General features: G+C 35.3%; 1 pseudogene; it reads left to right on the top strand.

The window, feature by feature from the left end:
- The first annotated feature begins 518 nt into the window (after positions 1-518).
- LOC131068585 (uncharacterized) overlaps positions 519-26,041 on the top strand; it is an 85,071-nt pseudogene continuing 59,548 nt past the window's right edge.

Below are 26,041 nucleotides of genomic sequence, written 5' to 3'. Positions count from 1 at the left end.
ACCTTGTTGTCAACAGTCTATGTGTCTTTTTTGGACTGTATCTTCTCATTGCTATAACTTTGTATCTTCTTTATTTTGCTTCGATTCTGTGAACTGATCTGTAATCTTTGTGACTTCATATTGGCATGCCCTCACTGTCCTTTCTATCCTTTCTTTACTAGTGATCTCTTTAATGACTGTGAATGGCTATTTGTAGCATGCTTTTTTTTTATTGTTTTTGTGTCTTTTGACAATGATTCTTTTGTTTACTTATTCTAATCTTGAAGTGGCTCTTGTGATTTGTGCTACAAACTATTATAAATTTGTTACTATCTTTTGAAAATGAAGATGCTACAAAATATTATAAATCTATCTTTTCATTACCTTTTGTTGTTATATATCTTGTCACAATCTCGAGTCAATATTTTCATATTCATCACAACTCTTTGATTCTTTGTTCATGAATATTTTTGGCACTATAGATCAGCATCAAAGGCTGACTATGGATCAATATCATGCATATGATGAGATAGTAGCCGATGAGAGGGACATGGATAAATATCCATGTCCATGTAATGATTGTCTTGGTTTCATATTGTAGCTGGAATGGAGAGAAAATGCATGGTAATTGCTTCCTTGTTGCTCATCTTTTAAAGAAGCAACTTTGCTTCAAGGTACTTCATTTCTAACACTCATTGTCACTCTTGAGTTTTACTTATTGAGATATGCATGATGCATCTTTGTTTTATTTGTCCTCCTTTCCATCAATACACTTTTGACAACACTATATACAAAATTTAAGTCATGCATTTAGTGTTGCCATTCTTTGGGTTACAGGACTTTGTTATTTCAAATTGGCAAGGTATTGACAAAATAAATACCCTAGTTGGTGCTAATTATTCTCTTTTTGTCTTAGAAGGTGTAGGTGTAGGAATTGACAAGGTACTGCAATTTTCTCTTACTTTGATATTAAAAAGACTCTTCTCTCTCTTAGTCAAACTGTTGGATTACTATTGCTAGAAAGCATATTGCAGAGTACCCTTATAGTGAAACATTGGATATTGTGTGTGTGAAAAGTGGACTTGTATCTGCAAGCACAACACTTCAATTAAGTCATTACATGCATGGTCAGACAGATATAAACATGAATAATAAAACCATAACAAATCGACCCATTGCCTTCTAGTAGATGCGAGTTTAGATTGCTCTCAGATTGCTAAGCTATCTAGTGACTAGACAACACCTAAATGAAGGATTTTTAATCTATATGAGCATGGATTTAAGCTAAATGGATGCAACATTTAAGCTAGATATGCAAGATTAATCTAACATGATTTAAGCAATAAATGAGCTAAGTGATCTAAACAATATGAAATAACTAATATGTGAATATCTAAATGCACAAATATCAATGAACCTAGAGCAAAAACAACATGATAACAATATATTCTCTAGGATCTTTCAATGAGAGATGAGAGCTTGAATTTATAGAAAATTCAGAAAGAAACCAAAGGTTGAGATCAAATGATGATGAGCGGTCAAGATTTTCCAAGAGGAAGCACAATCTAGGTGAATTGATGTGATTGGATGCTTTTCTCAGTTTTAAAGGAAATTGAACTAAAATTAAGATAAAATCAGAATTTAAAAAAAAAAAAAAAAACCTAATTTATTCTCTATTTCATTCAATTTTAATATTTAATTGTTTTAATTGCTTTCTTTGAGATTATCTATCAATTTTTAATTTGTTTTTTCAAGATTATCTTCAATTGATTTCTTTTCTCAAATTTTTAATTCTTTTTTGGTCAAATAATTCCTTTTTTGAAGATTTGTGCTCATAATTTCCAATTCCTCTTTCTTGATTTGTTTTCTTTTTGAAGATTTATGACAATTGTTATTTATTTAATTAATTCCTCTTTTTGATGATTTAATGGCAAATTGATTTATTTAATTAAATATGCTAGGATATTTAATAAAATAAATAAGATAATTGTTTAAAATGATTTACTTGGAATGATTTAATTAATTAAATAAATATTTAATTAATATTGAGTAATTAATTTGCCATGTGACATTTGATGATTAAAGAATTAATTGTGTGCTCAAGATTTATTTAATTGCCTTTGGTTAGGACCTTGGTGATGTTGCTGAGATTAGGGGCTCATGGTTTAGATGACAATTTTTAGGGTATTACATTTGCCCTTCTTTGAATTAATGTGCGAGTAGCACGTTGGTTCAAAGAAAATTTGATGTCTAGAAGATACCAGTTCTGAACTTGATTGATCATGAACTAGATGAAGAGCGAGGTGTTTAGCTTGATTTGAAGCGATGAAGTTGAACAAAGTTGATTAAAGCGACACCGATCCCGAACTTGATTGAACTAGGAACGATAGAGAGCAAAGATACCGAACTTGAACTTGATTGATCAAGAAGCGGATCTTACTGATCTAGAACTTGATTGAACTAGACACAGTGAGTGAAGATAAAAAATGATCTTGAACTTGATTGATCAAGATACGATGAGAGAAGATAAACTGTCCAGCTTGATTCGACACGATGAAACTAAACACCTGATTCGATTGAGTGTGATCAAAGAAACTCTTTAAACACTTGATTGAGTTTAAACGAATAATCAACTTGATGAAAAGCGATGAAACTGATTAATGTTAAGAGACTGATTAAGACAGAGACAATATCAACTTGATTTGAAGCGATGAAACTGATATGCCCCTAGAGACTGATTTGATTCAGATGATCGAGAGATCTCAATTTGATATAAAGCGATAAAGTTGAGATGCCCCTAGCGATGAGAATTTGATTGATTTTCTTTAGTTGAAAAAGATTTTTTCTCGACTTTTGATGAAGATTTGAAAATTTTCTCGACATTTGAAGATGTGAGGTCATAAGGTCACAAGTATGCCCCCTCAGGAGTGAAATCGAAAGATAGCGAGGGTACATGATGATAGGCAATTTTTAGCGATGATAAGTTGTTTTGAGCACAAAGAATAATTATGAGGAATTTTGGAAAATTTTGTGTTGATTGATAAGAAATTGAGCACAAAGTTGATTTGTAGAAATTAAATTGAGATTCAGCGTTGATTCATGAGAAATTTAGGGCAATTAGAAGAGAGAATGAGCTTTTGATGAAAAGCGCTAAGTGGTCCAAACTTTATGAAATTGACTAGCAAGATGATCTCTAATTTCAATTTTAATCCTGAAAATGGAGTTAGAATGAGTGAATTAGCTAACGGTACAATTTTTGTGTCCATCAGAGCAAGTTGAAAAATTAGGGTTTTGGCTATATAAGGGGAAAAAGTGTCATTTTCAATTCATTTTAACCCTCCAAGTTTAAAAATTCAAAAATCCTTCTGCAAAGAAAATGGTGGTCCCTACTCGTGAGCATCAATTCAAGCGCTAGAGATGACATAATCAACCTCGACACTATGAGCCAGCGGTAAGTGATCAATCTTAAGCCTCTTTATGTTCTCAATTTTGAATTTTTTTGTTCATTTTTCAAGTTTTAGCACGTTTTTAGTCGGCCCTTCTCGTTTTGCTGAAGTATGTTCTGTCGTTTGAAGCCATTAGTTTTGTCGTTCTAACCCCACCCTTTTGTCATATGACAACATGCATAAAAGACCATTTTGTCATCCTAAGTCTAATCTTTTTTTGTATGGGAGTCTTTTGTCGTACGAAGCCTAGACCTGACTCGTACGAGTTGTTGTTCTTCTGTGTTTTGTCGTTTGGGAAATAGTGAGCATTTTTGAATGTCTAAAATTAAAATTTTAATTTGGCATTTGGCGTAGTTGGATTTGCGTGATGTTTTGCTTCTCTTGTAGGCTTATTCAGAATGTCTTCTGATGCTTTGTTGGTTGATTTGTGCAGGTTTGATTGCCTCATGTGCTCTTCAGATGTGTTTATCCGCATACCATGATATTAGTGTGACAGTCATCAGAGGTTGATCAGGCTCATATTGATTTGTGTGGCTTAACACATCTTCTTGGGTTACCAGACATCCATGTGAATCACAGAATGCTCACAACATTGATTGAGCGATTCCATTCAGAGCATAATACCTTCCATTTTCCAGTTGGGGAGATGACTATCTCCCGAGGATGTATATAGGATCCTCTATATCCCTTTTGCTAGGGATAAGATGGATTATGATGCAACACACCTTCCCAGTTTACAGGCAGTTAGGCATGTCTTCAGAGATCCTGATATATTGACATGTTCCATCAATTGGGACATCATGATGAGAAGATATAGTGAGGAGTTTTCTTTGGCTTGCATCCTAGCAGGGTTTATCAGTTGTTTTCTGATGCCGAATAGGGGACAACAGGGATTCCAGTGTGGATGGGGTAGGATGCTGGAGAGATTGATGGAGACCCCTTAGAGGCTTGGCTGGGGTTCTTGTTTATTAGCCCACATGTATCGTGAGATACATGAGATAGTGTACAGGGAGGGCAAGAGCATGGCAACTAATGTTGATCTTATAGGTTTGGGCTTGGGAGCACCTTCCCGTTTGTCGGCCTATTATGGATGACAGCAGAGAGCCTGGGCAGCTGATTATATATAGGTATGTTGGTTACGTTACACAACCCCATCTGGGAAAGACCAATTTTTGGCTGCGGCAGTTAGATGACCTTATAGCTGTGATATGGAGACCTTACAGGGGCCTAGAGCCATGGGATGACTGGCGGCTGGTACGCCAAGATATTTTTGTTATGCACCCACTTATTGGCAGATCACAAACTATGGTAGAGCGATTTGTAGTATCTTGAGTGATGAGGCAGTATGGTAGGCCTTAGGGGATCTTGCAGGAGTACACAACATAGGTGAGATATGCTGATGAGGAGAGGAAAGAATGGTCACTGAGGTTGTCCTATGCCTTGAGTATGCAGGAGTTGACTGGTTTACAGTGCCTTAGATGGGATTACATGGATGATGTTGCAAATGTGGGGGTATTTCCCCAGTATAGGGATTGGTTCCAGCAACATCCATCCCTAGGTTGACAGATCTAGCTGAGAAGGCTCCTTGTATTGAGGAGATTGAGAATGATGCCCATGCACTGGGACAGGGACAGAGGCAGGGACAGGGGGAGAGAGTCGAGGCTCTGAGGTAGGTAGGTGGCGATCCTGGTGCTAGCAGCAGCAGGGTTCCAACTAGGGTTGGACAGCAGAGGGGTGAGGGTGCATCCCTAGGGAGTATAGGCGTGAGATTGGGCAGAGCTGGGGAGGAGAGAGCAGCATCGAGACAGGTCTGACAGTGGAGGGAGGAGTAGGGTGGAGATGGAGATGGAGACGACGATGGAGAGCCTGCAAGAGAGCAGGGGACTGACGTGGGATGGTCAATGAGAGCACGTCTTGCGGAGTTGTAGTCACAGTTGACAGTGGCTCAGACGCAGCTGGCGGAGCGAGACCGACAACTTGTAGGTCTTAGGGTTGAGTGCGACCGTCAAATCTCAAAGATGAGAGTAGAGACAAGAGCGGAGATAGAGGCCTTGTGATAGGAGCTCCCTCACCAGACTAGTAGGACAGCCTACTATGTTGCAGCATATAGCGTCGCAGTTCCAATTACGCAGCAGGTTATCCCCTACTCGCAGTATATGGCATGGTCAGAGGGAGCTCGGGCACCTCGTTGAGATCCCGATTAGCAGGCTCCACCTCCTCCACCGGGCGATGAGGGAGAGGCTGAGAGCTAGATATTCTTTTTGTAGCTTTGATATTTTTTGTACACACACCCATTTTTTGTAGCCTATACGATTCTTGATCTGATGGGAGTTTGTACATGTCATTTGACATCATTTTGTACTCTGACTTTATACGACATATATATATACGAGATTGATTTGACTTCATTGTACTTGTGCTGATTGATTATGAGATGCTTTCTATATGCTTTATTCTACATGTATGCATTTCTTGTAGTAGGGATGTATGTAATGCAAATGATCATGGATATCTATTTTTCTTTCTTTTCATATGCAAATAAATGAATGTGAATGAGTAATGAGTAATGCAAACTTTTTATTTTTTTATGCAATAAGATGAATTCAAATGAATGATAGTGAATGTATGAATATATATAAGATGCTCATGTATGCAGCTAACATCTCAAAACACAAGTACTAGATCGGAGAAATGATGAAAAATAGACCACTTACCTAAGAAATGATGAAGCTTCCATCTCTCATTCAGAAAATAAGGAGATCATTGTTACCATACCGAAATCATTCTAAATTCACAAGATGCAGAATGAAAATGCAAAATGATATGCAAAATGTGATTCAATCCTAAACCTAGTCATTGGATTTTGAAAATCTTAATTGTCATCATCAAGTGTTTTACAACCACAACAGGCAGATTAGAGTTCCTTTCTTTTCATGTGCAATATTAATTATCTTGTCGGTAATGACCCTTTTTTCATTCATATCCTTGGACAGATTACGAATGGACCCGGATTGCACAATAAAGAAATTCCCTCAAAATAGACAAAGAAATGATGGGAACCTCCCTGTAGCATTCAAATAAGCAAAGTCGAGGTATGTGTGGCGATTTCACCTGAATGTGATGGCACTTATCATAGACACCCAACTAATTAGATGCTTACAAATCATCGAAATCATTCCTAAAAGCAGAAACAAACAAACATATTATGCCCCCAATCCTTGCTCCTCTTAGTCAAGATAGACTTCCTCGAGTTACTCAAAGAGAGAATAATCAAAATTCATAAAAGATAGCACACAAAGAAAATTTTCATGCATAGCTCAAACTGTTTAGTGATTGTTTTTAGTTATGTCCTTTTGCTTGTTTACTCAGTGATAAAACTCTTCAGTAGTCAGGAGACAGGTGACTGACTCGGAGTGGATGATCAGGTATCACTGACGTAAAGATGACTTGGTTGATACTACTTAGGATATGTAATGTGCTCTAGCGATTAACCTAAGACTTGGACAATGATCAGTTTCAAGCCATGAGGGTTCCAACAAACCAGGATGTCACAAAAGTGACTAAAATATGTACAGGTGAAAGCAAAGATGCATGAAAGCGGGGATGCCAATGTTGTGTTGATAGATGGAGTGCTTGAGTACAAGAGGTGCCTGTTTGCCAGGTTTTCACCTGCTTGGCAGAGATTTTTTTTTTACCAAGGTTCCTATTTACCAGGATTTCACCAAGGCATTTTCTCTCATTTTCCCTTTTTTTTTCTTTTTCTTCTTTTCTTTTTTTTTTTGAATTTCTTCAGGACTTTTTCTGATTTTTAGGATTTTTTTCAGGTATTTTTTTTATTTTTAGGATTTCTTCAGGACTTTTTAGCTGTATAGGCTGCTGGAGCAGAGAATATTTAGGTGAAGAATTTCTTCAGATGGATGGTGTTGATTGGTTCACGGAGTTGTTCTCCTTTTGATGTTGAGAGTTGATAGGCACCAGAGCCAAAAGTTGTAGTAACGATATAGGGACCCAGCCAATTGGGTTTGAACTTCCCTTTGTTGTCTCGAAATTGTTGATTTTTAGGATTTTCTCTTAGAACTAGGTCACCTTCTCTTTGTCGAACCTTTTTGTTATATCCTCTGGACATTCGCTTTTGATACACTCTGAGATGATCAAATGCTACTTGCCAACGCTCATCCAACAATTTGAGCTCTTGCAATCTAGATATTTTATAGTCTTCATCAGTAACAAGACCTTGCAAAGAAACTCTTAGAGATGGTATTTCCACCTCAATAGGTAATACTACTTCGGACCCATACACCAAAGAAAAAGGTGTAGCCCCAATAGGTGTTCTGATACTTGTTCTATAAGCCCACAATGCAGGATTGAGCTGCAGATGCCAATCCTTCCCAGATTTGTTCACTGTTCTGTACAAGATAGTCAATAGGTTTTTGTTAGATGCCTCGGCTTGTCCATTACCTTGAGGGTAATATACTGATGACTAGTGTTGTTTTATTTTGAATTTCTCACAGAGTTCATTTAGATCTTTGTTCTTAAACTGTCCTCCATTGTCAGTTATAATGGATGAAGGTATACCATACCTGCAGATGATATAATTAAGAATAAATAGAGCTACTTGTTTGTCAGTTGCTTTGATGAGAGGAACCTCTTCTACCCACTTAGTGAAGTACTGAGTGGCGGTGATAATAATTTTGTGTTTGTTAGATGGTGCAGGATATATTTGGCCAATTAGATCAAACGCCCAATATTGAAAGGGCCAGTGTGTCACAAAGGGTATGAGATCCCTTGTTGGAGTATGGATAAGGTGCCCATGTAGTTGGCACTTTACATAGGTTTTAGCAAATTTTATAGCTTCTTTCTCCATATCTGGCCAATAGTAGCCAGCCCTTAGTAGTTTTTGTGCTAAAGTTAGATCGTTCGAATGGGATCCACAAACACCTTCATGAACCTCGGATAATGCGTGTTGGGACTCCTCAGTTTCTAGACATCTAAGCAAAGTATTATCTAAACCTCAGCTGAATAGGTCATTAGAAATGATGACGTATCGTAAAGCATTTTGGATTAGGTTCCTTTTTTCATTTCGGGAAAGATTAGTAGGGACAACTTGGTCACGCAAGTAAGAGTAAATGTGGCTATAACAAGATGAGTCATGTCCAATAATAGAATAGACCATCTGGGACTTGGGAGAATCATAGGCAGGATAATGTAACTCTTCCACTAGGAATTCAAAGAAAAAATTAGATTCTTGTAGTTGTAGATGCCAAAGTAGCCATTGCATCTGCTACTCTATTTCTTGTTCTAGGGATCTATTGAAATGATACAAAGGTAAAGTATTTCTTGAGATCATCCACCATTCTCTTATAAGGAATTAGTTTCTCATCTCTTGTTTGATATAGGTCATTGATTTGGTTGATGATGAGTTGAGAATCTCCATAGATGTGTAATTCAATAATCTTCCACTCAATGGCCAGCTTGATCCTGTTTACCAAAGCTTCATATTCTGCAATGTTGTTTGTGCAAGGGAAGAGAATCTTGTAAGCTTTTGGAATTGAATATTTTTTAGGAGTAATAAAAAGTATTCTAGCACCAAAACCATGTTGAGTGAAAGACCCATCAAAGAACATCTTCCATGATTGTTCAATAAGGTGCATGATTGATTCATCTGAGAATTCTATATGCAAAGGTTGACTGTCTGCAAGTGGAGCATCAACAAGTTGGTCTGCAATAACTTGTCCTTTGATGGCTTTGTGTTCCACATATTCAATATCAAATTCTATAAGAACCATGACCCATTTGGCCAGTCTCCCTGTAAGCATTGTTTTACTGAGAAGATATTTGAGCAGATCAATCTTGGCTACCAGCTTAATAGAGTGTGCTAACATATAGTGCCTTAATTTTTGTGATGCAAAGACCAATGCCAAGCATGCTTTCTCTATTATAGTGTAGTTCATTTCATATGACACCAATGTTCTGCTAATGTAATAGATAGCTCATTCCATTTTATTGTCATCTTGTTGTGCCAGAAGTGCCCCCAGTGAAGTATTTGTAGCTGATATGTATAGAATCGGTGGCATTAATATGGGTGGATTAGAAAGATATTCTTTGATTTGTTGTAAATGTTGTTCACAATCTTTATCCCAGGTGTATTGAATTCCTTTCCTTAATACCTTTGTGAAGGGTTGAGCTTTGCCTGCTAGCTGAGATATAAAATGCCTTATTGACTAAAGACGGCCTTGTAAACTTCTCTTTTGACTGATATTCTTGGGCGGAGGCATTTCCATTATAGCTTGGACCTTTTCAGGGTCAACCTCAATTCCTTTTTTTGAATTATGTAACCAAGCAATTTTCATGTTGTTACCCCAAATGCACACTTATTAGGATTTAACCGAAGCTTGAATCTTTCCATTCTATCGATTATGAGGCCTAGTTCTTGAATATGCGTAGATATCTTCATGGTTTTTACTAGGGTGTCATCAACATAATCTTCCATGTTTTTATGCATCATATCATGGAAGATAGTGGTTACTTCTCTTTGGTAAGTTGCTCATGCGTTCTTTAGCCCAAAAAGCATCACATTCCAGCAGAAGGTTCCCCATGCACACATGAAAGATGTCTTTTCTTGATCTTCAGGTGCTATCTTGATCTAATTGTAACCAAAGAATCCATCCATTAATGAATACATCTCATATCCAGCAATCATATCTACTATCATGTCAATGTTGGGCAATGGAAAATCATCTCTCGGACATGCTTTGTTGAGATCCCTGAAGTCTGTGCAAACTCTAATAGATTTATCTACCTTTGATACGGGTACTATGTTTGATATCCATTCTATGTAGTCTATAGCTCTGATAAATCCAGCTTTTAGGAATTTCTCTAGTTCAGCTTTGACTAGCAGTGCCACATTAGGATGCATCTTACAGAGTTTTTGCTTAAATGGTTTAACTCCTGGTGTAATAGAGAGATGATGCATGATGAGATCAGGATCTAGTCCTGGCATATCTGAGTATATCCATGGAAAGTTGATCTTTTTTTCTTAAAAAAGGTTGCTAAAATCTTTTAACTCTTCTGCTGATATTGATTGAGCTAAATGAATGACGTGTGGTGTCTCTTGACTCCCAATGTTCAATGGCTGAGTTGGCTCGATCTATATGGAAGATCTCTCCTAGAAGTGGCTTGGCAGTATATCAAGTATCTCACCTTCAGGCACCTCAGAGAGGTTTTCACCTTTAGGTACGTCCTTTATTTTCTCTTTTTTAGATTTTGACATCGCCACAATGTGGTTTTCGCCATCAATTCTTTTATTTTTATTTTTCTTATTTTTGCAACTAAGATACTTGATATCTATTTCAATCTTGTTTTCACTTTGTTCACTGGTGGAAGAGTTCATGGGTTCAACTGCATTGAGATAATAGGCTAACGTATAGTCATTGGAAAAAGTAGGTACATTCAAGGGTTGGTTATAAAGAGTACAATCAATCAGTTCAGGATGTATTAAGGATAAGGTTGGAACAGGCTCAAGGGAGTTCACGGTACTATCATCATGGCTTCAGACCGACCAATCGAGTTCCAGAAGACTACCTTGCGTATGTGTCTCAAGACTAGGAAGAGTTATGGCACAATTATCAAAATCCATGTTAGTATTTATTGGACCTAACCCAACCGACCTACTTCTAGCATCGTCACCTACTTCAAACTGGACTACATACCATGGTGTGACAGTAACAGGGTCAACGGACAACATCTCAACATTCATGATAGAGTAGTCATAATGTGTTGTTGAATAATTGTTGTTATAAATAGAGCTCCTGTCTGAGTTATCAGAGTCATGAGATGAAGTTTCTGACTCATCTTCAAGTGGCTTAGTAAAAGTATATATAGTATCAATACCCACATCTTTGCTGCTACAAGTTCCTTCGTGATTTGGTTCATTGAGTACTTGTATTTGACACACTTGTGGACATAACCTTGATGGTTCTATTAATCTTTGTCGTCTGTTCCATTCAGCTTCTTCTAGACTGATGACAGGTTCTGTTTCTGTAGCTTCTAATTCTTCTTTTTGTAGTTTCGTACCTGATTTGTTCTATTTTGTCAAAGGGAGAGTTAGTAGGTGAATAAATTGCTTGTGTCCGTTCTTCCTCCAGCTATTGTTCATAGTCTTCTTATTTTTTTAGTCTGATTTCTTCCATTTCCTTTTGCATTTTTAGGCTTATCAACTCTTGTGCATCATCTATGATATCACTGGATTCTTTAGGGGTTTCTGTAGTGGATGTATCTGAGAGATGGTTAGGACCCCATTCATATTATTTGAATTAGTTTTGAAATCATCTACTTGTTGTCTGCCAGTATATGTGACCGAAATGTTCAGTGGGACAAACAATTCTCTGATTCTATATACTTCATCTCTCATATCCTCTGGGACTTCTACTTCCTATGGTATTATAGCTGATATAACTGGAACTTGATTACCATTTGTTTCCTCTCTCTGGGTGGGAAATTCTTTTTGTTCATTGTCACACTCTTCCTGAGTTTGTTGAGTATTAATTTCTTGTGTTGTTAAAGGTAGTACCTTTTTATTCCACTTAAGTTGATGGTGGGATGTGTGCTTCTGATCTAATGTCTTTCTTGGATTATAACCCAATCCAGCTTTATCATTGGCAGACTTGGTTTGTAACTGAATAGGTTCAACAATACCTTCTTGATGTTTTCCTAGAGGACCGGTAACGGAATATCCCATGCATTGAAGCATCTTATAGCCTAGACCATATTGTGTCGGGGAAATCTCACAATGTCGTATTTCTTTATTTGAGGTATCTTCTTTGAAAAGCGATTTGAGAACATCATCATCTTCTATTTCACCTGCAAGAGAAGTAGAGGACTGTATAAAGAGACCATCATAAATAACTTTTGGAGTTTAAGTTTGTGGCTTCATAACCTCTAATGGTTTCCCCGACTGTCTTGGTGATGGAGGAAGAGACATTAGTGAGATTATAAGCTCTATTTTGTAGCCATCTATGCCAATGTTTGTGATTTTTAATTTCTTTTCTAAATCTTTCAGCAAAGATTACGAACTTTCAGCTATAGAGGCTGCTCTATTATGAGGAACAAAAGCATCAACACCTTTGTGTTAATGCATTGCAGGTATAGCTTGTATCAGCAGGAATATTGACTTCAACTCCATTATAAGGAAATTTTAGGCATTGATGATACATAGATGGTACTGCTTTCATTTCATGAATCCATGGCCTTCCCAGTAAGATTTTGTATGAAAGATGAAGATCCAGGACTTGAAAAATGACATCTCTTTCTACAGGTCCTACCCTGGTCGGTAATTGTACCAAACCCTTAGAGGTTCTTTCTTCTTCATCATAAGCCTTGATTGTTATTTTCTTTGTTGGATCAATAACGTTTGCAAAAAATCCCCGCTGTGTCAGTAGATTGTAGGTACAGATATTCAACCCAGTGCCTCCTTTTATCAAAACATGTTTAACTCGGTGTTTATGGATCATGGCTTCAATGTGTAACGGCTGGTTATGTGGGTGACTCAGTGAGTTATCATCTTCTTCAGAGAAAGTGAGATAATGAGGTGAATTAGGTGGCCCACCATAGATTGAAACCGATCTATGTCTAAATCTTTAGGGACACTGGTGGTAAGTAGATCCTTGTCTAGGACCTCTCTATGAGAAAAAGTGTCACGAACCTTATTTTTCCATAATTATTTAATTAAGAAAATAATGTTTATTTTTCGCAAATGAATTGGAAATGAAATGAAATTTGAATTATCAATGAAATAAGATAGGAGGTCAAATGCAATGAAATGATTTATATACAATTGAATGACCAATAATAATTTTTATTGTAAATTGGGATTGTCATTGCTAATGAGCGATTGAGTGCAAGTGAATGCAGGAACATGTGAACAACGATGAAGGTGAGAACATGGTTCAGGTAGAGTTGTCTTAGCTCTTGTATTTCGTTAGAATAGATGGAATCTCACACACCACATAGTGAAGTTATGCATATATATTTATTTTTGCATTGATGAATGATTTTGAGTCATGAATCAAATTTTGTGAGTAAAGGCAAATGTTATGTTTTATTTGTCTATGAAGAGTGAAAATTTGTTAATAATTTGAACATAAATAGTGAATCTATGATTTAATGTCCTTTGTGTAGAAGTATGTAAATTATCGAAACTATATTTAATGTTTGGTTTTCAAAATTATACTATAATTATACGTATTTTATATGTATATTAGTTCCAATAACTAGGACTCGATCATATACATATATATACGTAGGTAATTATGGTTCATGCATAATTATATTGATTACTCTTAAAATGATTATTTATAAGTTGAATAATTTGGAATTAACGACTAAATGTACCTTATATCGAATGATTATTGTCTTTTTATAAGAAAATGCATCTTTATTAATGATTGTTTTGTTTATATTGATGCAAGTTTTATACGCATGGTAGTTAGATAACTACAATTCCATCGGTCATACGTAAATATCTATATATATTTAGAGGTGAATATTGGAATTATGCTTATGTGATTTTTATTTTATACAAACATGATTATTTACAATAATGTATTGATGAATATACATTTATAAAACTATGGTTTTATTATGTAGTCGCTTATTATATATTTATATACATTAAGCAAGGTGGCGGTTTTTAGTGAACCAAAGGATAGCGACTATGTCGCATGATAGTTAGGGTGGTCGACTAGGCAAAGAACCAATGTTAAACGCAGACTAGAGTTGCAGCCACATGGAGATCATGGCATAGACTTGGCAGCTTGAGCGATACTCATGCTCATGACAAACACTTAAGTGTTTGTAATCATGTTTAACTTGCCGACCCCTCCACCAAGTGAGTAATCTACTGATAATTTCCATGGTGATAACATAGAAGAAGACCTCAATCTTAGGTATATAACTAGAGAGAAATGCATTAACAGGCACGTGGTGCCATGTTATTAGGAATACCCATGATAAGAAGATGTTGCATAGTTGACTTATGCACTTAAACTGCAGAAAATATAACTAGAATTGCCATCTCTTTTAGATGTGTAGACTTGAGAGAGAGTTAAATGGAAGATTCAACATATGCAAAAGAAGACTTCAAATCAACAACCATAACCGAGCCTCTAATTTGGGAGAGATCATAGGAGAATTTAGGATAAATAAAGATGAAGGATAGAAAGATAAACACACACAAGAAGATGGGAAGTTAAGCAAGATAGAGGAGAGAAAGAATGTAGAAGAGAGACAAAGAGATAAGAGAGAATAGAATAATGGAGATTTTTATGTGCTTATGACCGAGTCGTAAAAGATCAATGATGATCATCTCTAGTATAGTGTCGAATTTAGAGGTTACGCTCGTGAATGCGTGTTAATTACTTTATTATTAAAGGAATTCTCAGAATATAGAAAGGATAAGGACTAGGAATAGAGAGCTTGGGAGATAGAAGAGCGCCAAGAAGGAAAGAATTGGAATCTGGACGTATTACCGACAATTTAAAGCTATCAAGGATCATAATAGACCTGGATTGCGTTTCTTGAGGTAGGCTCAAATCTAGTATGTTTTGTTGAAGAGATTAAGAGATAAAGAATGATCTAGTTTTAGAATTATGAAATATTCTAATGGAAGATTTAGAGTCGCAAAATGAATCATTTTTAATTGTTTAAATTACGATCATGAAAATATAGATACAATAATGATATACTTATGAAAGTTTGTTGACAAAACTTAGTGAAACTCTTAGAAATTAGATCACCCAATCCTCTAGGAATAGAGTAAGAGGATAGAGAGAGGAACTTTGAAATTGAACTTCAAAGAAGATGAAATACTAGGATAATGAATTATTAAGAATTGAAGTTTATTTTGAATTTGTGTAGAAAAGACTTACACTTTTGAATTTGATCCTTGCATGAAAAATGGTGATTAGGTGTCTCATTTGAAAGGCCATATAGATAGGCACTTTATGAATTTTCATCATGTTAGATAGTTGTTATGGAAAATTAGTAAAATCAATGAGTTGAGTTCTTAAATCATGGAAAGTCACATATTAGTATGATGTTTGAGAAAAGAGGTAAATGAACCAAGACACATGGAAAATTAGAGAGCTTAGACAAAATAAAACTTAGATTTCTAAACCATAAGAAATGGAATGCACGTTAATGATTACATTATTTAAATGTTTGATAATTGAATAAAAGAATGTGTGCTCATTTTATTCAATTTCTATGTAAAGATTCATACATGTGTTGCGCCTTCTTAATATTTAATTTTTGTCTTTAAATTGCTTGAAAGATAGAAGGGAAAGATTGTTTTCTTTCCGATATTTGATTATCCATAAAAGATTGTTTCCTGTCAGATAGGATTGGTTGTAATAAATATTTATTCTATCAGTTTCTATTCAAACGAAAGATTGTCTTCTTAGCATTGTATTTTTATCTTGGAAGAAATAGGAAGCTAGAATTGAAAGGCGAAAGATTGTCTTATGTATAAATTTATTCAAGATTTATATGAACAAAGCTAGATAGGCTTGTGTTTGTGGAAAGTTACCTTCCAGGTTGGGTGTCGAATGTGGATTAAAGAGACAATAGTTGTTTTTCCAACTATCTATTTTTGTTGTGCATGGCATTATACTCTGCCGAGTAATCAAATAGAATTAACCATTGAAATAGATGGAATTCTTTTATTTTATGCTCTCTACCATATCCTAGATTGATAATGAATGCTTGTTTCTTAAAAGAATTAGAAAAATGAAAATGCTTGTATCATCTAGGTACGCACCAGATTCCATCTTGCCTTTCGAATTATTTTGCTAAGCAATTCATGCAGGGTCAGGTATTCTTGAATAACCAAGAATTCCAGGGAAGCGTAAGCTTCAAGGTTGGGCGGAAAAAGCGCCTGAATCTTGTTCTCGTCTTCATGCTAAAGATTGCACTAGTGATAGCTCGGGTTGCAAATCAACGGATGCATCTCACCCTTTACTTTGTGTTATTTATTATTGAACTTATGGCAACTTGAAAAGCTTAAGTATTGTATGTATGAGATACTACTTTTATCGATTTATTGAATGAAGAATCTTTATCTTTTATAGAAATTTCGTGTTTACTACGATCTGAATGGAATGATTAATTGAAGCTATTAATGGAAAAGTGGAATGTAATAGACTTATTAACTGATTTATGAGTTTATTTAAGAATAAAGAGTATTTCAGCTATTTTTGAAGTTAACATGATTTATGTCTTTACAAGAAGAGATCTTAGGCAGTTCCAAAATGGAGATTTGAGCATTGGTTCTCTTCAATTGTTTGACAATACTATAACCAGAAGAAGATGATAAAGCTAGTTGTTTTGATTTGGCCGTGACTGTATCTATTTGTCTATTTGGTAGATTTGATGTTGTTTGATCGAAAGTTGAGGAACTAGCTCCTGGGAGAGTAATCTTCCTTTGAGTGCGGCTCACAGCATTAGCAGTTTGTGCTGGATTTTGTTGATCCTAGATTATGATCACATTGTAATATTCAGGTTGAGTAGATTCAATCATGTTGATCACATTATCATCGTTAGTGTAGGTATAATTTACTCTATCTCCTCCCTTGGATTTTGAGGAATCTCCTTGTTCATAAGCCGATATGGGATCTTTAAAGGCCTTATGATCAGCAATAGTCGCGTGATTTCCAACAATGATCTTGCCTGCATCAATGAGATCTTGGATTTCATGTCGGAGTTTCATGCAGTTGTTTATGTTGTGTCCCTTGTTCCAATGGTAGTCATAGTATTCATTTTCTCTCCACCATCTGGGTCTAATTTATGGGGCATATGGTCTAGAATTTCTGGCAATGTTATCAGATTATTTGCCAATAAGGTTTTAAAAGCTGATTCATATGATTCATCTAGAGGAGTAAAATCACACTTAGGTTTTGAGAGCAAAGGCTTTTCTTTAAACCATTCTCTTGCTTTCTTCGGAGGATTTTCTACCGCAGTTTCAGCCACCTTGAGTGCTTGCGTGCCACTGGCCAAGTTAAATATTGTGGATTTTTTTTTTGCTTAGACAGTATCTACCACTCCATCACTAACAATGTTCCTATTGTTATCTTTTTCGTATTTCCAGTATTTACTCTTTTCTTTAAAACTAGAACCTTGTGATGTTTCTTTCCAAAGCAATACATCTCCCTTTTTTATAAGCACATCTTCCATTCTGGGGGCGTTATCTACCATTTTGTTGAATGAAGGATGTACTTGCATCTAGACACTATACTTCAATTTAGGGATTAAGTTGTTGACAAAGATATCCATTTTCTCAAGGTCTGGAATAGTTTGTGAATATCTAGAGAACATCTTTCTCCATCATTGGAGAAAAGTGAGAAAGGGTTCTCCCATTTTTTGTTTGGTATTGCAAATTTCTATCATATTGACTGGGTGATGAATGTTGTAGGAGTATTGCTGTAGGAATAGTTGGATTAATTCTTCAAAAAAAATTATTCCCATGGGTAAACTTGAGAACCATTCCATAGCTTACCCCCCTAAACTTATCGGGAAAAGGTGCATGAGATACGTTTGGTTATGCATGAAATCCATACATAAAGCACATAATTCTCTGATTTGATCTTGGGGGTCCGTATTCCTGTCATAGTTGTCAAACTTAAGCATTTCTACTCTTGAGGGAAATGGAGACATGTAAAGGTTTTTGTCAAATGGGAATGGGCATATTGTGTCCAGAGAATATTGTTTTGGTTTTTTATCTTTGTTTTTTAGTTTTGTGACCTCAGTTTGTAATGTTTGCATTTGTTTGTTAATCTTTCCCCATGGTGTCTCTTCCTCTTTAGTGATGAGGGTCTCCACATTATAACCAGTAGGGAGTTTTGCGCCTTGCTTTGCTAATTCTAGGAAATAGTCTTATTTTTCCCTAGCCATGATGACCTTTATCATTTTTCAGAATTCTTTATCATTCTGACATTTATGTATTTCGGCCTCAGGAGGCTCAGGAAGCTCAGATTCAGCTGATGAGGAATCACTATCAATGGCATGATTGCTGAAGTTGTCATGAGTGTCTCATTTACTAGCTTCTCTTTCTTGTCTTTCCCCAGACATGGTGGGAGATAGGGGCTGACCAAAGATTGGTAGATCGTAAACTGGTATTTGTGTCGAGGACGGTTTATTTGGAAAGAGGTTTCCTACAAAGAATGGATTGTCGTTTGATGAAAAGGGTGTTTATTTTTCTTTGTCTATTTTGTTGTGAGAGTTTCTGGTTTGAATAGGCATTTGTTACCGACGGGACCGAGAGCTAAATGTGTTGCAGAAGTCAAGATCAAATTGTAGCTAGTATTTTGTTTAACGTAGTGATTGAGAGAAGTTACTAAGATCTAGTCTGGTTTCAGGAATGATCTATCATGTGTAAGATGTTATCTAAGTTAACTTAGGTTTGACAAGATGTTGTTTGAACTAGCTTAAAGACGATCGACAAAATCATGCAACGGCAGGGGTACACTATCAAGGTTGTTTATGCTCAAGAGGATGATAACCAGTTTTAGGCTCGCTGTAGACTGTTTTAGGCATATTTGACTATTCTGGACTGGCAAAATCAGAGACTCGTACGACAGGATTTATAAAACCGTACGACAGTATAACAGCTTCAGGAAAATAACAGTTTTGTTTCGTACGAGTTGTTGCCTAGTACCATACAACAAATGGGCATGTCCCAAATGACAAAGGATTCAGTGCAGTTCTATCTCGTACGACACAGGATTTAGCTTTAAACGACAGATTGCTGGGTTTCGTATGATAGAGGATTGAGCTTGGATGATAAATTAGCAGACTTGTACAACATAGGATATGGTGCAGGACGACAAATGATCAAGTTCGTATGACTATTAACAGGACAGAGACAAAAATTCTGAGTTTTTCAATAGCTGAGTATGACCAATTCTGAGATGGACTGATTTTTTACCAGGATAGACTAGTTTTGACCCGGACAGAGTTTATCACTAAGTTGTTGATTTGTTTTCTCCAGTCTTAGTATTCCAATTTTAGTTTGAGGGATGAAAACACAGAAAACACGCAGTATGAATAGTCACTCCAATCACAGCATGTAAACCCTATGGAAGTTGGCTTAGAGAAGAAAACCTTTGCTTGCTGACTTCGGTACACACCCAATAGCTAATCAGAATACAGATGCTGAGTCTCACGCAATGGATTCTCAACGCCATATTATCCAACTCCAAACACTAATGGGGGCATGATATGGCAAGTGTCTTGGGAGAGTTACTATCTCTCTTGCACAAAGATTATCAACCTTTCAGAGGTGAATTGGGTAGCTTCTAATTTTTAATTGGATCTAGTAAGGGGTCCATTCGGTGTGTCAAGGTATAAACTCAATTAAGAGGTCTCCCAACCTTGAAAACCATGGTTCAATATACCCGAAGGTACTGAGGAGAGCTATTCTCGAGCACTGTCATTGACTTGATTTTCATCAAATCATGTTTATTTTGTGGTGGGTTGGAGTACTTGGCATTTAGCCATTCCCACTTAGGTCGTTCCCCTCACATTGACTGTAAAGCCTTTAAGATTTTTTAAGCTCCTTGAGAGGGCAGGCCCGCTAAAGATGTACAAATGTCAAACAAAGAAAATGCCTCAAGGGTCTAGATTTTTTATTGTCTAAAAAAAGACAAGAACATACTCTCCTACCTCTCAGAATTTTCTAAAAATATGAAAGACAGATTTGTTCATTAACCAGATAGCAAGTTAGGTGCCTAAAAATTAAAGAATACATGATGTTTGATTGATTCTCTTTAGGCAACCTGCAAAAACAACATACCAGTAGTCATGTTGTTTTTATTCTTTGACAGGTGTATGTTTGATTGATAAATTCTTTGATAAGCGTCCTACAAGAAACTAGTTAGGCTGTGAAAATATCAAGTAGACAAAACACGATTCAGGGTTAGCGTCAGTACCATCAAAATTTAATTCAAGAAAAACCCTGAAAAGTGAAACTTGCTTTAACCCAATAGAAAACAGAATCATACGACAATTATCATAGAATAAAATGACAAAAGGCTTTTATCGTACGAGTCAAAACTGAGCACTGGATGACAGAAGATAAAATAAGATAATCAGAACAGTATGTCATACAACACCGTTTTCTGATTCGTACGACAAATAACATGCTTCAATATAATGTCGTACGATGAATAACATGCTTCGATATAATGTCGTACGATGCAATGATACTACTCGTATGATATTTCGCAGAGATTGTATGGACGGAACCTGCAGGATAAAAAAATGATTTTGAGGCTGAAAAATTAGTTTTCTGCCTCACGGTGGGCGCCAAAAATGTGTGTGTGAAAAGTTGATCTGTATCTACAAGCACAACACTTCAATTAAGTCATTACATGCATGGTTAGATGGATATAAACATGAATAATAAAACCATAACAAATCGACCCATTGCCTTCTAGTAGATGCAAGTTTAGATTGCTCTCATATTGCTAAGCTATCTAGTGACTAGACAACACCTAAACGAAAGATTTTTAATCTATATGAGCATGGATTTAAGCTAAATGGATGCAACATTTAAGCTAGATATGCAAGATTAATCTAACATGATTTAAGCAATAAATGAGCTAAGTGATCTAAACAATATGAAATAACTAATATATGAATATCTAAATGCACAAATATCAATGAACCTAGAGCAAAAACAACATGATAACAATATATTCTCCAGGATCTTTCAATGAGAGATGAGAGCCTGAATTTATAGAAAATTCAGAAAGAAAACAAAGGCTGAGATCAAATGATGATGAGCGGTCAAGATTTTCCAAGAGGAAGCACAATCTAGGTGAATTGATGTGATTGGATGCCTTTCTCAGTTTTAAAGGAAATTGAACTAAAATTAAGATAAAATTAGAAGAAAAAAAAACTAATTTATTCTCTATTTCATTCAATTTTAATATTTAATTGTTTTAATTGCTTTCTTTGAGATTATCTATCAATTTTTAATTTGTTTTTTCAAGATTATCTCCAATTGATTTCTTTTCTCAAATTTTTAATTCTTTTTTGGTCAATTAATTCCTTTTTGTATTTATTTCCTTTTTTGAAGATTTGTGCTCATAATTTCCAATTCCTCTTTCTTGATTTGTTTCCTTTTTTGAAGATTTGGGACAATTTTTATTTATTTTTCAAATTAAATCCTCTTTTTGATGATTTAATGGTAAATTGATTTATTTAATTAAATATGCTAGGATATTTAATAATATAAATAAGATAATTGTTTAAAATTATTTACTTGGAATGATTTAATTAATTAATATTGAGTGATTAATTTGCCATGTTACATTTGATGATTACAGAATTAATTGTGTGCTCAAGATTTATTCAATTGCCTTTGGTTAGGACCTTGGTGACGTTGTCGAGATTAGGGGCTCATGGTTTAGATGACCATTTTTAGTGTATTACAGATATAAGTAAAGGTTAATTTATGGTGGACATTTTATTATAATTTTTTTGAGGCATCCGCATACAGCTCATTTTTCCTTTTACAAATTTATTTGGCAGGTAATGGTTCCCTTCAATTATACAGACCTCATTAATGATCTAACTTATCAAGTTAAGGGAGGTTTCATCTTCATGAGTAGAATAAATGATGCAGTGTGGAGAATTTTGAAGGTGAAATTTTATCATGGGCCTGTTTGAGCATCCTATGGTTGACTTGACCCTAGCCAACCAACTAGGTAGCAAGGTAATATGGATTCAAATTTTAATTCATTTGTAGTCTCTGGACGGGTTAAATGGATTTAATGCATGTCATAAATTATTGAGATTCTTTATATCAACAACCTTCAACACTTCACCTGCCTTTAAAACCATTGCATCTTATTGCTACAACTCACATGCATCTCATCTTTGCTTCTATTTTTCACCCAGTATTGTTTTTCAATAGCATATATACCATTTTTTTTTAAACTTCACTGTCAAGCGAATATGCCATATGTATATAAATTTTAATTCATTAGCAAGTTAATACAGATAAAAAAAATTTGATTCATTACCAATCTCTGAATGATAAATGGGTTTAGTACATGCCATTAATTATTGTGATTTTTTGGTATCAACAGCCTTCAACATTTCACTTACCTTTAAAACCATTGCATTTTGTGTCTGCTTCTATTTTTCAATATCATTTATACCATTTTTTAAATAGAACTTTTGACCGAGTATATTAGAAATAGAAACTAAGAGTAAAAACTTTCAAGATTTGAAAGATGCAAATATCTCAGCCCCTTGTTAATTACAATAATTCATAATATTCATCTACATGATGGAAGAATTTTGATGCTTACTCCTGGCATTATCTTGTTTTGATGTGTTCTAACATACACTCTTTATATATCAATAGCACAAGGATTTGGCAAGAGAAGTTGTCAGAAAGTCATTGGCATTGATGAAAAATGGGAGAGTAGGGAGTCACCCTTTGCTTCCTTTGGATAATAAGGCCCCCAAGATTCTTGTTGCAGGGACTCATGCTCACAATCTTGGTTATCAGTGTGGTGGATGGACAATTCAATGGCAAGGGTTAAGTGGTAACCCAACTATAGGTGAGGCTCTCAATTAGAGAATGCTCTATCATTTTATAGATTAAAAATTTATCAACAATTGTGCTAAAATTTCATAATCCTGACGGTGTGCAGGAACAACAATTCTCCAAGCAATCAAATATGTCGTTAGTACCTCTACTAAGATTGTTAATGAGCAAAATCCAGATGCAAACTATGTGAAAGGAAAAAAAATTTCATATGCCATTGTGGTTGTGGGTGAACAACCATATGTAGAAACTTTTGGAGATAATTTGAATTTGACAATTCCCTTAGATGCAGGCAATACTATCAACAATGTCTGTGCGTCCTTGAAATGCCTTGTAATTTTGATATCTAGAAGACCACTTCCAGTGGAGCCATTTGTTCCAGTGATGGATGCCTTTGTTGCAGCGTGGCTTTCTGACACTGAGGGTCAAGGTGCGACTGATGCAATTTTTGGTGATTATACTTTTCAAGGAAAGATGTCAAGGACATGGTTTAAGAATGTTGATCAGCTACCCATGAATGTGGGAGACAGGCACTATGATCCCTTGTATCCATTGGGTTTTGTATTGACTACCACTATATCTGAAAATATGAGGTAGTCATTTAGGCTTGATCCCCTTTATCTAAATTTCTAATAAAGTCAAGCCTTTGACATCAAGATGGTGTCTGTCAAATAACAATTGAATATTTATTTTTGAAATGATTTTCATAAAAAAAATTTAGTTTAAGCAGTTAGAAAAGACAGCAAGTACTTATTTATGTTTTGTCCTTGTTTCTGTTTGCACTTAGTCTTGTTATTGTTTTGTGTTGTAGGACTTCATTTGTTGTTCTATCCAAGGGGATGACTCCTTGCATTCTTGCCATGATAATTAACCTCTTCTTGCACATATTCATGATGTGAAACAACTCTTCATGCCTAAATCTAGCTTGTTGCTATTTTTAGTTTTGCATTGAGTTTGACACTATATAGATCATTCCAACATTTTGTAATATATAACTTAGTTTTGTATGATATAAAAGAAGATACTAATTGAGATATCACAACCAAGGGGATGTGGAATAATATAATTAACTTAGGATTGACAAAAGAGAAATTCTCATGCCACTTGGAATAAACTTATGGCTCTTGCATTTTGTCTTATATGTGCCTTTCTCTTATTTTGTGTGAGTTCATCATGTTAATGGTGGAATGATCCAGTTCTAGTTTAAATCTTTTGTGATTCTTGTGATCAGGTGCACATTATTACCCAAGGCATTGTCCTTCTATTTGTAATATTTTTATTTGCTTTTATGTTTTAGTTCAAGTTTAATATTATGTTATTTTTACATTATAAAATTTATGATATTTAATAAATTATTCATATCATGATTATATTTACTACCAATTAATGGAAACTAGTAAATAAAAATGACTAAATATACTACCAATGGACGGAAATTAGTGAATAAAAATGACTAACTATACTACCCATTGATGACAATTAATGACTGCAATGACTAAAGTAATAACTAAATATATGACTACCATGACTAAATAAATGACCAGGTAACAACAATCAATGACTAAATATATCACTACCATGACTAAATAAATAACTAGTTAACAACAATCAATGACTAAATCAATGATTAAATTAACAACTAAATCAATGACAAAATCAATGACCAAATTGATGAATCAAAAAAACCAATAAATGACTAAAATAGTTTAGTCATAAATTTGGTCACATTATATAAATGACTGGGAATAAACTACTAATGATCACGTGACCAAGATTAGTCATTTATATGCAAGTTTTAGTAGTTTTTTAGTCAATTGTTGTTTTTGTACTACTGTATAATGAATTATAGAACAACTTGAGTTCATCCTAGAAATGGGAATCATTCATATCGCTTTCATCCTTGTAGGCTTCTTGGGCCTCCTTGTTTGGAGAGACAAGGGCCTCCTTTCTATCTTTGGCATTATCTGTTTTAATTGGTCATCGGGACCCTGGGCTTGTTTTGAGATTCTCATTCATAGTTCAAATGGCTAGTTTTCTCTCTAGGCTATTGGACTACCTTTGTAAAGTCAAATCATTTCAAGTTGAGGAGAGTTGGACAAAAAACATTTTTCTAAGAAGGAAGAGAGAAATGCTAGTCTTGGGTAGAATTTGCTTCTTCAAGGGTAGCATCTTGTTCTGCAAGAACCTCCTTATCCAATAGATTGAAGGTTAATATTGGTAGTCCTCCCCTCTTTTCTTACTCATGTCAAAATTGGGGAGCTTTGGTTTGATAAAATTGGTATTTGTACTACATCCTTTCTTCATTGATGGTTTTTAATTGTCTTTGTAGATCATATATGATCTCCTCAACTATCGGGAGAACCTCTTCCTCGATGAGTAAGACCATAACCAGGCTTTCTTGTGGGATACCCTATAAATAACTTCCCATCACATTTTCTTGAGAATGCCAACCCAGGCTAAGGTTATTTGGGGTCCCAACGAGCGCACTAGAAAATAGATTTGATTTCTAATCAGGTCCGAAGGTCTGAAGTGGGGCAGTTAGGAAGTTCCACAGGGGTGGGGCCGCCCATTGCATCCTATTGAACAACCTCCAATATTTTAGAAGTTGACTCTTAAATCTATTTAAAGGGGGTTGGAAAGGGGAAGAAGACATCCTAAACCTAACCCTGTCAAATGAAAAGAAAGAAACTTAAAAAACCATGGAGATTTCCATATACATAAGACATAAGACACAATATTCAAATCCAATTTTATAGGAAGCACCCATAAAGGCAAAGCTAAACAAATAATCTTACTATTCTGAATACAACCCTTTCAAGTTTTTGAAGAATGGTATAGTCTAGAATCCCTTTATGAGCATGAAAGAGTGGTCTATGAACATGATCAACAATCTCATACAAGAATACTCAAAAAATGAAGATAGAATCTGACAAATAAAACTAGCACAAAACATCATTAAGAACAACGAAAAAAGGCAACATGGCATAGTTTGCTATTTATAATA

The sequence above is a fragment of the Cryptomeria japonica genome, chromosome 3 (assembly GCF_030272615.1).
Source record: "Cryptomeria japonica chromosome 3, Sugi_1.0, whole genome shotgun sequence".
Lineage (NCBI taxonomy): Eukaryota > Viridiplantae > Streptophyta > Pinopsida > Cupressales > Cupressaceae > Cryptomeria > Cryptomeria japonica.
The sequence above is the reverse complement of the archived record's forward strand: the minus strand, read 5'-3'. Positions and strand labels throughout refer to the sequence as shown.